Source organism: Lissotriton vulgaris, chromosome 11 (assembly GCF_964263255.1).
Source record: "Lissotriton vulgaris chromosome 11, aLisVul1.2, whole genome shotgun sequence".
NCBI lineage: Eukaryota > Metazoa > Chordata > Amphibia > Caudata > Salamandridae > Lissotriton > Lissotriton vulgaris.
In genome coordinates this window covers 74,298,012-74,312,440 of record NC_141699.1, presented here as the reverse complement: position 1 = coordinate 74,312,440, position 14,429 = coordinate 74,298,012, and the positions used below count along the sequence as shown (strand labels likewise).

At 44.9% G+C, this 14,429-nt stretch overlaps 1 protein-coding gene across 1 annotated transcript in view; it reads right to left on the bottom strand.

Annotated features, from left to right (window-relative positions):
- The window catches only part of TOP3B (DNA topoisomerase III beta), a 138,089-nt gene extending 124,409 nt beyond the window's left edge, over positions 1 to 13,680 (bottom strand). The window contains exon 1 of the mRNA XM_086942725.1: positions 13,328 to 13,680. The gene's annotated coding sequence lies outside the window, so the exon portion shown is untranslated. The remainder of the gene's footprint in view (positions 1 to 13,327) is intronic.
- Between the last annotated feature and the right edge of the window lie 749 nt (positions 13,681 to 14,429).

Here is a 14,429-nt window from a genome sequence, read left to right as displayed (position 1 = left end):
GGTACTGCGGACAAACCCAATGGAGGGTGCAAATTAGGCTTCAAAGACTCCATTTCCCAAGATGCAATGAGAAACCAATTCCCTAACGGGAGCACACCGGAAGCTGTGCAATCATTAAAAGCATTCAAACTGTGTAATCATTGAAAGCATTCCAGCTGGGACATGGAGAGCCGCATAGAATGTCTTGTCAGTTACCGGCCTCTGAAGAGAAGCAAGAAGCTTCGAAACGCGTCAGGTCTGTGGACAATATGTGGGGAAGGGAAGCCACATGCCTAAGAGAAGAGTTTTGTGCAAACTTATCTGCTGCGGAGTGCGATCCTACCTCTGGGGATTTTTTGTGTGACATGTACGCGGCGCTTCCAGGCCGCGGGGACCACGCACCGCCGAAGAGCAATGGAACGGTCTCGCAGAAGTGTAACGTCACGTTCTGATGGGCACAGCAGATATTAAACTAAAGGCATGTGAAGTCTCATCCGGGAGCCTAATGGAGGGCTTAAAATAAAGTGTCTTTACTTGTGGTACTGCGGACAAACCCAATGGAGGGTGCAAATTAGGCTTCAAAGACTCCATTTCCCAAGATGCAATGAGAAACCAATTCCCTAACGGGAGCACACCGGAAGCTGTGCAATCATTAAAAGCATTCAAACTGTGTAATCATTGAAAGCATTCCAGCTGGGACATGGAGAGCCGCATAGAATGTCTTGTCAGTTACCGGCCTCTGAAGAGAAGCAAGAAGCTTCGAAACGCGTCAGGTCTGTGGACAATATGTGGGGAAGGGAAGCCACATGCCTAAGAGAAGAGTTTTGTGCAAACTTATCTGCTGCGGAGTGCGATCCTACCTCTGGGGATTTTTTGTGTGATATATATATATATATATATATATATATATATATATATAGAGAGAGAGAGAGAGAGAGAGAGAGAGAGAGATAGATAGATATTCGGAGAGAGAAATAAAAAAAAAGGAAAGATTTTATTGTGGGATGAGATTGCTTCCCGTTTGACTGTTAATTTTGCTGTGTGATGCCGGATACTTATATCTTTACATATAACATATATACATATTTGTGTGTATGGTTATGTGTTATTAATTGGCATAATTGAGCAGTATCTATAGCAGATTCAAATCTGTTTGGTTGTCATTCTTGCATCTTTCTTGTCATTATGCAAACCTTCCGGTGGTCATTTTACCTAAAGACTATTTTTTGTTCCAAGAAGGACTATTGTTCATCTTTCTTGGTACATGGATTGTATCTCCAGACCTGGCAATGATGGTTTGTTCATTTTGCTTTTAATGGGAATGAGTTCTGGAAGTCATTCTTTCTGGACAGGTGGTCTTCAAATATTTCTTTACTGATGTAAAGAATGTGGTGGCATGGTATTCGTTTTGTCCTTAGCCCTTCTAGTCTAGGCATTTTCCTTCCCTTTGTGGGTTATTTACTAATGTCTGACTGTTGTTAGGTGTTCTTCCTCAGTGTTTTTCTTCCACTTAAGGCTCAGTTTTTTCATGTCTGCAGAGTTCGTTCTTCTTTATCTTGTCTGTGGTCACTACCACGGTTTTTGTAAAGAGCCCAGGCTCTTTTCCTTCTATTGACATATTTGGTCATCACTGACTAATACTCTTGGAGAACTTTTGTAGGATTATTTTGCAGACCCTCCTCTGGGTGGGTATAGCTGTTGTGTTTAATTCAAAGTTAAGGAATCTGCGGCTAGACATCTCTATCAGATGAACAAGTTACTTACCTTCTGTAACGTATTATCTGGTAGAGACACACTCTAACCGCAGATTCCAAAATGCCATCCCATCCTCCCCACTCTGCAAACGACCTATGAGGTAAGGGTTATACCCTTTTTCAGTACTGGTTTTATATACCGGTACCACTGAAAAGAGTTGATGCGACTCAACTGACCACTTGGTCTTGCCACATATGTATGGTTTAGATGTTGCCATAACATCTATTTCAAATGTTGAGGGATCAGTAGAGTAGGGGGCGTTTTCTCTTTTTCGCTGGATTAAACACCAGTGAGCAGTGTTGATTTATTTGGTTCTCTCTTTGAAAGTCTTTCTCTAGAATTATCATAACTTGCATTGGCACGGGCACTATCACACATAATGGTGTGATTCAACAAACAGCCTAGTTTTGTTTTTATAGGTTTTGTTGGCTATTACCATGCCATTCATTAGCATTAGTGAATGGTCTGTTGAGTACAAGGTGTTTCCCCTTGCATGCTGGTTATAAACTAAAATGCAAGGTTTTCACATAGCCCTGTTCTATGCTGGTTCTTTTAGAGTTTTCTTTAAAATTCATGGACTTTAATGGCTCTACTGACATCACGACCGTAGTCAACGTCATTGCTGCACCGTCCCCGGCACACAGAGGTACTGCTAAAACATTTACGGATTCAGTCCAACGCCTGGGGAGAATTCACAGTTAAGGAATCTGCGGCTAGACTGTGTCTCTACTAGATAATAGGTTACCGAAGGTAAGTAACATGTTCTTCAGGGTCATTAAAACTGAAACCAGAATAAAGAAAGAAATAAAGCCTTCCTGTTTAACTGGAGATGTGAAACACTTGAAGTATAAACATTGGAGTCAATTCACTCAAATGGCAGGGGTAGCAGAAGTGACATTACATACCCATTGACCTTAATGACATCACAGGAAGAAACATCATATGACCCCGAATCTTTCCAGGAAGGCATGTCACATGACCATAAGAGCACAATTGAGGATTTGTGTTGGTTAGTATAACAAAATATTACAATGTTGCGCTATGTGCTGCTTTGCCTTACTTTTGCATCAAGTGGACGTTCCCTGGCTTGTGCATGGGGGGTTTCCATGCAACCAACCATGGGTTTTGACTCAAATCCCCATTTACAAACATTGGTAGACAAGAAAGTGCAACAAAATCGTAATCCTCCTTGACGCAGGCGTAACAAGGAGAAATGTTTTCATTTCTTCTTGTTTTGCTAACTGTGCATGTTTGCTGCATAGTACAGAACATATATAAAGAGGAGGAAGCCTTAAAGCATAGTTTTTGTACTGACACATGGCTGCCAAAACTGTGCCATCAGACAGGAAAAGTAATAACGCACCATATCTTTGGGGCAGTGTTACCTTATGTCAAAGAATAGTAAATCTGGGCCTCAATCTCACTCACTACCTCTCACTTGACTGTCACTCACACACATGCTTACACATAGAGAAACATTTTCTCACACATGCAAACTCTCTCTCTTGCTTAAACACTCTCTTGCGCAAGAATGCATACAACATATATTAAGACATTTTTTACTTACCACAGCTGCCACCATAGTACCTAAATGTGCTCCATTTACTGTTACACTAGTCATGAATAATAGAATATTATTCACTGTTAGTATGATGAAAAACAGGAGGACAAGGGAATCTATGGATTAAGGGCCACATGTACAATGGGGGTTTTCTGGTCACAAACCCACCAATTGAGTGGGGGGAACATTATGGAATTAGGAAAATGTTTAAAGAATCATCAAATGGGTTTAGAAAATATTACCTAACGGCAATTCGGAAGGGCCTGTAAAGGGCATCCCTTCAAATTGTGATTCGTAAAGCTATGCATCAATGGTTTGCTGCCGTAATCCTGTCACAAATCATTGATCAGATACTATCTCCTAAACTGGGGAGGTACATTTCTAAAGGGAAGGAGTCTCATCTGGACCTATTCCCCTCTGAAAATCAGGATGGCAACTTCGGGGGAAGTAGGAATGGACAACTTTCTTATCATCTCCTTGGTTTTGCTCCATTCGCCCTAAGTTGGCAGTGTATGCCCAGGTGTGGGTCCCTTGCTCACTTTGCCACTGGATTCAAACTAGCCTGGCTGTTAAGGGGTGTTTCCCCGAAAGTGGTCCCAGGATTGTTTCCAGTCCAGGGAAGGCCTGGCTTGGTAGTAGTTTGGGCTGGACTGTTTCCATGAGGAACAGAGTCAAGATTGATTTACATTTGGATGGGTCTGAACTGGGGTGGCAAAGTGAGCTAAAGATTCAACCCAGAACTGTGACTAGGGGTGAGTATCTGAAAAGTTTCAGCGCTCCGTCTATCATCTCCTTGTCTTTGCTTTAAACAAATCCTATTGTATGAGCACTGGAGCAATGCAAATGGACAGAAAGGAGCAGCTCATGTTCACAATACTTGTCATTTTTTTCTTTTAGCACAATTATGGACACGAGGACACACTTTGCAGGAAAAAAAATAGCACAATATACCAGATTCGTATTTCATTTAATTTTTCTAAAAATGTAATGTGCTATGCAACGAAAAATTCTAGAACTTTCTGTATACTGTACTAAATGTACCTTTTACCGATGCCCAATACTGGCCCAGCCCTACGGGACATCCAGTACCAAGCCAGACCCATTCCCACAGAGCATACATAAGGTTTTCAAGACCTGGCTACAACATCCTAAGAAGCAATGGTTGTATTCCAAGCCCCCCTCTGAGAAGTAATAAGAGCTCGGCTCTGGAGAACAACTCATACCCATGGAACGGAAGATTCAATGGATCAGCCCAACCCCTTTGAAGCAAAGAGCGCTGTACTCTGGGGGACAGCCCCTTTCCACAGACCAGCAGACATCCATGGTTACCTGAGCTCTATCACCACTGAGCAGCAGGTAGGCGCATGAACCCAGCTAAGCTGTTGTGTCTCTCATTATAGTGTTTATTAGCATTACTATGTTAAATGGATTAAATATGCTTGCGGCAATATGAATTCAATGCCTTCCAAATGCAATGAGGTGGTGGAATGTGGGGACGGTTGGGAGAGAAGCGAGTTCACTGTTGTATCCATAGAAGGAGCCGGCTGGGGTGTTGACAATAAAGATACTCATACCCACTACAAATGGTGCTGAGGAGTCTTTCTACCGTCTTATATTAGGAGACAATCTGATGGGTGAATACATCATTTCTACATCCCAGCAGAGAAGAATAGAAGAAGTTTCGGTACTTGATTTGGGGAACAACCTTCAAGGTTTGTACTGACCATAAACTTTTGAGAGAGATTTGCATGAGAAAAGGGTTAGATTCTATTTCTTCTAGGATGAGGAGGTGGATCCTATCTTTACAGGATTTTCTGTTTTGACGTGGAATATCTACCGGGGATAAAGAATCAGTCAGCAGATTGGTTGTCCCATTTGGCAGAGTGGAAATGTGAGGCAAAGGTAACTGATGGAGAGCAAGATGATCTGACTGAGGAGAAGATAAGTGTATGTAAAATAACAAGTGGAGCTGTAACAGAAGAGAAATGGAAGGCAGAAATGTGTAAAGATGACCTGTTGTGCAAAGTTGTTGATGCGGCTGACAAAAGAAACCTGCATTCGCTAGATAAATCCTGGTCACTGGTAAAAGATGAACTAGCAGTTGACAAGTGTGTGTTGTTGAGAGGCGCTAGACTTACAGCACCTAAGTCACTAGCTGTAAAGTAGTTGCTTTAGTCCATAAAGGTCACATGGGAATTTTAAAGACAAAAAAGAGGATTACACTGAATTTTTGGTGGCCTGCTATGGATATTGAAATTGAGCGTATTGTAAGAGTACATATATTGAAACAACAGTGATAACATTTTAAATACAAGACAAATACCAATGGTGCCTGGGAAACGTCTGAGTCATCCATGGAAAAAGGTAGCCATAGATATTATAGGGCCTGTGAAACAAAAACATCACAAGCCTTTACCTACTGATTTGCTAGTTCTTTACTCTCGATGGGCTGAGGTGGCAAGTGTAGGGGATATTTCTGCAACTAAGATTTTGAAATTTCTTAAGGAAATCTTTAAAAGAGCGATTTTTCCCAACAGTATTATGTCTGGAAGTGGACCACAGTTTTGCTCAAGACAATTAGAACAGTTTGTGACAGAGTATGAAATTAGACATAAAAACAGCTCTATTGACCATCCAGAAACAAATGAAGTTCTTGAGAGGTTGAACAAAATATTGACAAAGTTTTTAATCGGCTAGAGGTATATGTTGGAGACAGACATTGCAAGAGAGAATCACTGCATCTAGAAGGACTACCCACACCTCATGTGATAAAACCCCCTTTTCAATTAATCAAAGGAAGAGATCACAATACGTTAATTTTTCCGACGTAAATGTTGTTTTGAAAAAAGGAAAAATGCAGGTAAAATGTCTATTCACGTTGGTAATATAGTCAAAATCAGAGCACCTGTGAGTTGTGCATAATGGTCCAAATTTACTTTAAGTTTATGAAGAGAAAAGGTTACTTAAAAAATGATGTAAAAACAGATGATGGTAGAGTGTGGAACATGCATTATGTAATTAGACTGGCTGGTCATGCATGGTATACATCAGTGGTTCCCAAACTTTTTCATCCCGCGGCTCCGTTAACCTTTAGGCCGTTGGCCACGGCTCCCCATTATGCTCCTTTTGTTTGACGAGGGAGATGTTTACCCAGCCACAGGGGTTGCCAATTTTTCTCCCTGAAAATAATTGGTATGAAGCCAATAAAGGTATTATAATCAAAGATGTGGAGCTCACTACTGGGAACCAAATGGAGGGGGGAGAAGGGTGGGGGACCAAATAAATAATTCTTATCTGCACCTTTCGTGCGGTTGCTAGGGGTGAGAGTGCAGCTATTATGTGTTTCATAATTTGTGGCAGTAAAGCACAATGGATATGTGTAGAATGAAGGGGCAGATGGCTGCACTTTACTAAACCAGGGGCACTCGGATCATGCAGAGAGCAGGCCCTTAAATTTCTTGGATGTACTGGAAGACCTGGAATGCGCTCTGGGGCTCTTTGGCATGCATTGGCTCTGATAGCCCTATGATTTGCACTGCCAGCCCAGAAATGTGCACTGAAAACCCTGTGAAGTGTACTGGCAGATCTGGAATGTGCATTGGCAGCCCTGGATCTGGAGCAGGCTTCTCCCTGCTGCCTTAGTACTTAAAGTTTTACTGTTCTGATTATTGTTGCGCTCCTGTCCTACTATCAGTGTCACACCATGCCCTGTTTACTACACTGCACAATAAGCATTGCTACATAATTTCCACTGAGTTCACAGAGCAGGCTACTTCGGAATGTCGAAGATCGACTTCTATATTCTTGGGAGCACAGCTCGACCGGCATCAAAGGCAACCCGGGACCAACAGATGCATGATTGGAGAGGCCGATTTCAATGCTGGAACCTATATTTTGATTCAATTAGTAAACTGCACTGTAATATTGAATGTACATTTCAATTTACGATGCTTATGCAGCTCATTTGTATTGCGTCATTCTAGTCTAGGAGGCATACAAAAACTAGCTTGTTCAAGCAGGACATTCAAAGCAGCGACCTAAATAAGAAAAAAATGTCCACCGACTATTGGGGTGACACTGTGCAAACTTTTAACAAGAGGTTTGGTTCAAAACAATCTGTGGCGCACATGGGTAGAGAGGTGCTAGATGTGTCTAAGTGCCCAGGACTTGATGGAGGATCAAAAGGCAATCACTGTCCTTGCACAGCCACACTGTGTTTGAAATTTGCAAAATAGAAAATTATGAAAGCAAAGTACATTAGTCAAAGGCTTTGCACAGCTCTTAGCAGCAAGAACATAAACCTACTAAGATTTTTCTATAATATTTGTTAATTGGATAACACTGCTAGTGGCCACAAGTTTTCACCCGCCTACTTTTGCATGCAGTGCTGCACTAGAGATGGCTTCCAGGCGCTGTGAATTATTATTTTAAGGGGCCGTTGTGTGTAAAAGCAGGCTGTCTGCAAATATTTCCTTTTACTTTTAGTGTGCAGGACATTTTATTTCCTCCTCAAGTCTCATTCCAGGCTCACGTACCTAAATCCGGCACCCCCGTCTACCTGCCTGCAGACTCTGTGTGACCCACTCAGGCCCGTCCTCCTCCCCAGAAAGGCTCCACCTGAACAGCTAATCAAGGTGCTGCAGCACTTGCCGTTTTCTGTCCTCCAGAACTCCTGCGTTTGAACTGCAAGAATAAACCTCCACAGTTTACAAATTCTTGTGTGCATCATCCTGACCTTCACCCTTGGTATTACCCTTATTTTCTATCAGTCAGTGGTTCCTAAACTGTGTGCTCGGTGCACATCTTTTCGCGGCGCCCCTGACAAGTTTTGATGGCGCACTGGGGTGCTGCGTCGCACACATTGGGAACCACTGGTATACATACTAGAAATAATGGGTAGAACAAACGACACAGTATATTAGTGCATGGCCAAAAGGGATTTATATAAACAATACCATGATTGGATACCACTTCAAGAACCAAAAAAGAGCTAAAAAAAGAGAAAGGGCAAAAACCTCTCCCAAGGGTGGAGAGCCCCGAAAAACGCAAAAGTAGCACAGTCATGAGATAGGGGGACGCGTGGTTTAGCAAATATGTTTGGATGCAGTCCTAGATGTTTTAGGACAGGCTGGAAGTGAGGCAGCACAGAGTAAAACAGATCCAATTGCTCTTGACAATGGGCCAGATCCACCATCCAGTCTCAGATAGAGGGTACCCACCTATTCCCTCATACGCAGGCCACACTACGTTTAGGTTTGAGCAATGGCAAGGCTATAAACTTTTTATTTTCATTGGGTAAGTCTGTCAGGTGACAAAGGAGCGCCAGACCCAAAGATGGACGCAATTTGTGCCTGTAGCATGTCTGAGAGAGTGGAAAAGACAGAACAGTATGCCGCAATGGGTGGGCAAAGCCAGGCTAAATGTAGGAAGTCGGCCCACCCCTGTGACATCTAGCATATTCATCATGGGCCCTACGTTTATATTTGTAGAGCTTGGTGGGGTGTACTTGACTTTGATGTACATAACGGAAATGTATAATTCGGAGGTAGTGCGTGAAACTTAAATCGTGTGGCTGTGATCTAACCATGAAGAGTTCAAATCAATTCTGGTAGTGACAAAATTGTGATAGTTCTATTCCTACTCCAGAAAGGGTGCACAAAACAGTCTTAGGACACATAGATGGCCTACATATCACGATGATCTTATCATTAAATAATTATTTGTAAGGGCTTGCAAATGTTTATTAATCTACTAGCAGCCCGTCCCGACGATGTCCGGGTATGAATTGCTGCCGGCCAGTAGAATATTGTTTTGTAGGATTTCGTTTTGATAGCATTTCTTATCCGTGACAGGCCTGTGAAACGCTCCGATTCACAGTGCACTGCTGATGCACTTAAGAGTGCGCATTCAGTAGTGTGTGAACTCGAGTTTCCGTACTTTATTTTTCCTTGCAATATTATATAGCGCGAACTCGACAACATGGCATGAGCACAATTTACATTACAGAAGAACACATTCATTTGTGGTAGGCACGGGGAGACAAAGTGATTTGCCTGGAATCACAGGATGTTGAGCTGATGCAGAGATTCGAACATAGCTCCCCAGCTCTAAAGTTCGCAATTCTAGAACTTGTGGTAGGAGGTGTGTCTAAAAGTGTATGTCGGTGCTGGCCATCAATGAGAGACCTGTGCATTTTTCAGATGGGTGGTGAAAAAATATGAGTATGTTGCTGGAGATGTGGGCCGTCGTGCCACCAATGTACTTACCGTGGGAGGGTAAACACCAATTATTCCGCAACTTTCTTTCCGCATACCATCACTCCGCATACTTTCATTACGAAAGTACCATGACTCCGCAATGCCATTATAACGCATGGCATTACATTTTATATGCTTTTACCACGCATACATTTACAACGAAATTCGTTGTAAATGCATGAATGGTAAAAGCATGTTTTTTTTTAATGTTTGGATAAGATAAGTATGGATATAGGAGTATATGTTTTGGGGTACTGAGGTATATGTTTTGGGGTGTTTGGGTATTTTAAGGGTTCAGATATAGTGTTGGGTTATGGGGTACGGGGGTAGTTTTAGGGTTTAGGGATAGGTATGGGTTTTGTGGTACAGGGGTATTTTTAGGGTTCAGGGCTAGGTTTAGGTTTTGGGGTACAGGGGTATTTTAAGGGTTCAGGGCTAGGTTTGGGGTAAAGGGTATTTTTAGGGTTCAGGGCTAGGTTTGGGTTTTGGGGTACAGGGAGATTTTAGGGTTCAGGGGTAGGTTTTAGGGTACATGGTTATTTTTAGGGTTCAGGGGGTAGGTTTGGGTTTTGGGGTACAGGGGTATTTTTAGGTTTATGGGGTAGGTTTGGGTTTTGGGGTACAGGGGTATTTTAAGGGTTCAGGGCTAGGTTAGGGTTTTGGGGTACAGGGGTATTTTAGGGTTCAGGGGTAGGTTAGGGTTTTGGGGTACAATGGTATTTTAAGGGTTCAGGGCTAGGTTTGGGTTTTGGGGTACAGGGGTATTTTTAGGATTATGGGGTAGGTTTGGGTTTTGAGGTACAGGGGTATTTATAGGGTTCAGGGCTAGGTTTGGGTTTTGGGGTACATGGGTATTTTTAGGGTTTAGGGGTAGGTTTGGGGTACAGGGTATATTTATAGGGTTAAGATGGGTTAGTCTTTAAGGGTGTTGGGATATTTTAAGGAGTAAGGGTGGGTTATGATTATGTGGTGCAGGGGTATTTAAAGGAAGCAGGGTGGGATTAGCACACGATATGAGACATGGCATGAAGGGCGGAACGTACCACACGCCCCCAGCGTTTGTCACGCCCCCAGCACACGCCCACAGCACAACGCAGACACGCCCACAAGGGACTACTTTGCTGGCACGGTTCTTTTACCTTTTAAGTGTATATGGTGGGCGTCTGCATAGCCTATGTCCTTCTGCTGCAACTGCCCTTTCCAACGCTGTATTGGGTGTTGTGATTGGTGCTGTGGTTCCTGAGATTACCTGCCTCAAAGGTTTGGGTTCTCTCTTTATTATATTAGTATGGATTGTGGATTTTGACATTCAACCTGTACGATATTTTTTTTTCCTAATAATAATATTTTAGAAATATTGCAGTGCTAGTTTTTAATTAAAACAAAGTTTAGAGGGTTAATTACTTTCTCTCAATCTATTGCTGCTATGACGTTTCTAATTGTACAGAGAGAGAAGTGTGGTGTCTCTTCTTATAGTGTGTATTGGCATTTCTATGTTAAATGGGTTAAACGTGCTTGTGGCAATATGAACTCACTGCAGTCTAGAATGCAATGAGATGGCGGAAAGTGGGGATGGTTGGGTGAGCTGTTGGAGCCATTGAAGGAGCCGATTGGGGTGTTGTACAGTGGATAGTAGCAGCTTAATTCTCATCGTGTTGAGGCATGTTTTTACCACTGTATATAAACCACACTTCACAGCGGCAGCTGGTGCCCAAACCCCTCCACGCAAGGCATAGATGCCCAATCCTACAGTTGCTGGGATCTCAGCCCAATCCCACAGGTGTTGTGTCAGCAAAGCCGTCTCAGTGGAGCAACAAATGCCCAGTTACAGCTCAGCTCTGTCAAGGATGAGGTGCAAACATCAAAACCCAGCTCGGCCCAATCCCAGGAGAGCAGTAGGTGCCCAGACCCATTCCTGCAGAGCTGCAGGACCTAGATCCAGCTCAGCCCAACCCCAGAGGAGCACCCAGTTGCAGCTCAGCCCAATCTGAGGGGAGCAGCAGGTGATGAGGCCCAGATGAACTCAATTCCAAGGGAGCAGCTGGTGACCAGACCCGCCTCAGCCCAATCCCAGGGGTTCAGCAGGTGACCAAACCGAGCTCAGCCCAATTCCAGGGCAGCAGCAGGTGACCAGACCCGGCCCAGCCCAATACCAGGGGAGCAGCAGGTGACCAGACCCTGCCCAGCCCAATCCCAGTGACCAGACCCGGCCCAGCCCAATCCTAGGGGAGCAGCGGGTGACCAGATATAGCGCAGCCCAATCCCAGGGAAGCAGCAGGTGATCAGACCAATCCCAGTGGAGCAGCAAGCACCCAGATCCAGCTAAATCCAATCCCAGAGGAGCAGCAGGTGACCAGCTCAGCCCAAATCCAGGTGAGCCGCAGGTGACCACACCCACGTCAGCCCAATCCCAGGGAAGCAGAAGGTGATGAAACCCATCCCAGGGGAGCAGCAGGTAACCCCTCTGAGAGAGTCCACTGCGTAAAGGGAACCTCTCGCTACAGAGATGGGGAAATTATACTACTTCCCCTGGGACCACAACTTACCTCCCCCTCCTCTTTCCATGCTGTCTATCACCCTCCCCTCCTCTTCCCCTCCTTCACTCTCTGTCTACTTCCCCTGCTCCTACCCCCCTCCCCTGACTCTCTCCCCTTGCCTGCTTTTTCCCTTACGTAAATGTCATTATTGTCTATCTCGCCCTTACATGTAACTATGTTACCATGCTCTAACAACTGTGTAACCTTTATAACTATGTAACCTGCAACTATGGTCTGATACTCATGTAAAGCGCTCTGATACCTCCGGGTCTAGCCAGCGCTAAAGAACACCTTTTTAAATAAACCCAATCCCAGGAAAGCAGCAGGAGACCAGTCACCAGACCCCCTCAAGCCAATCCCAGGGGAGCAGCAGGTGATCAGACTCATCCCAGGGAGCAGCAGGCGTCAAGACCCACCTAAAACCAATCCCAGGAGTACAGCATTTGATCAGATCCATACCAGAGGGGCAGCAGGTGATCAGACCAACCTCAGTCCAATCCCAGGGGGCAGAAGGTGACAAAACCCACCTCAGCACAATACCAATGCAGCAACAGATGACCAGACCCACCTCAACCCAATCCCAGGGAAGCAACAGGTGACCAGACAGTTTAGCCCAATCCCAGGGAGCAGCATGTGACCAGACCCATCCCAGGGGGAAGCAGGTGATTACACCCATCCAGTAGTCAGCAGGTGACCAGACCCATCCCAAGGGAGCAGCAGGTGACCAGAACACCCTTCAGACCTATCCCAGGTGGCAGCAGGTGACCAGAACACCCTTCAGACCCATCCCAGGGGGCAGCAGGTGACCAGACCCAGCTTCAGATCCATCCCAGGGGGAAGCAGGTGACCAGACCACCCTTCAGACCCATCCCAGTGGGCAGCAGGTGACCAAACCCAGCTTCAGACCCATCCCAGGGGGGCAGCAGGTGACCAGACCCAGCTTCAGACCCATCCCAGGGGGCAGCAGGTGATGACTCCCATCCTGCAACTTAGCAGGTGTCCAGGCCCAGCTCTATGGGGTGCAGCTGGCAGTTGCGCCCATGACTGAGACCCACCCCAAGCCGCGCAGCAGTGGTGGTGGTTGCAGAGGGGCCGTTACATTTCAGCACCGCCCCCGCAGAGGTGTGTCCAGGAGGTGTTCTCTAAGCCTGCCCGCTAGGGGGCGACAAGAAGGTCCAATAGAGATGCCCTCTCCGGCTCGGACAGCTGTCCGCGGCTGCAGCCGGACTCGTACTCACCGCGCTCGTGGCCTCCAGGGTTGGAGGAGGAGAGGAGGAAATTCCAGGCAGGAGGCAGGCCTCAGCCGGGCACACAAGAGGGCACTCTGCAGCGGCAGCACAGGGGAACTTAGGCCCATGCAGCCATACAACAGGACGTGACGTATCGTGACGAAAGTAGAGGCCGAGTGGCTCTTGGCGGCTGATGGTCTACCGAAGCAATAGGAGAATACGAGGCATGCCTTGCCGAAAGTCTGTGTGTTTAGTAATATTGATTTTCTGCAAATACTAGAATAGTCCTACAATAAACAGCATTGTGTGTGTACCGCCTACTACAGTGTGCATCTTTGAACTGACGTCACTAGAGCCCGCCCGCTTCGAGCAGGGTGCATGATGTGGATCTCATACGGACTTCTTGTCTCTTTGGCCAATAAACAACCTGCGCGTTCTCCCTCCAACCAATCCTGACCCACTATGAAGGTTCTCAGGCCTCGTTACCAATGAACAAGTGATAAGATCTTCCCAGCCAATCACGTGTCGGGAGGTCCTGACCAATACAACGTTACCTGTCCTCCAACTAGTAGTAATCACTTGCTTTTTGCGTTCCTGCATCCTCGTGCTGTTCGTGCACGCCTAGCAGTGATAAAAGAAGTCTAAGGTGGAGTATTGATAAGATTTCAGCCTCACATAACGGACTATACACTAAGGCAAATCCTATCAAATGGTCGCCCGAATGTTTCAGGTGATGTCAAACTCACGTTCCTCGAACAAAAGATTAAAACAAGAATATAGTACCACTAGTATATGCAGTAGACCTTTGTACTCACTACCATTCCTATGTGACTCTTAGAGTTTATCCATTTGTATCTCTTCCTTGAGTGACTTTACAACTTGTGCATTTGTAATGTTTTCTGTTTGTATCTCTTCCTTGTGTGACTTTACATCTTGCACAGTTGCAATTTTTTCTGTTTGTATCTTTTATGTAACTCATGTAATTCTAAATCCTTATGTATTGCAACTGGTACTTATGTAAAGCGCTCTGACACCTTAAGGTAATGTTCGCGCTATATAAAATCGCATTAAATAAAATAAATCTCCCCTGAAATTATAACACGTCATCTAA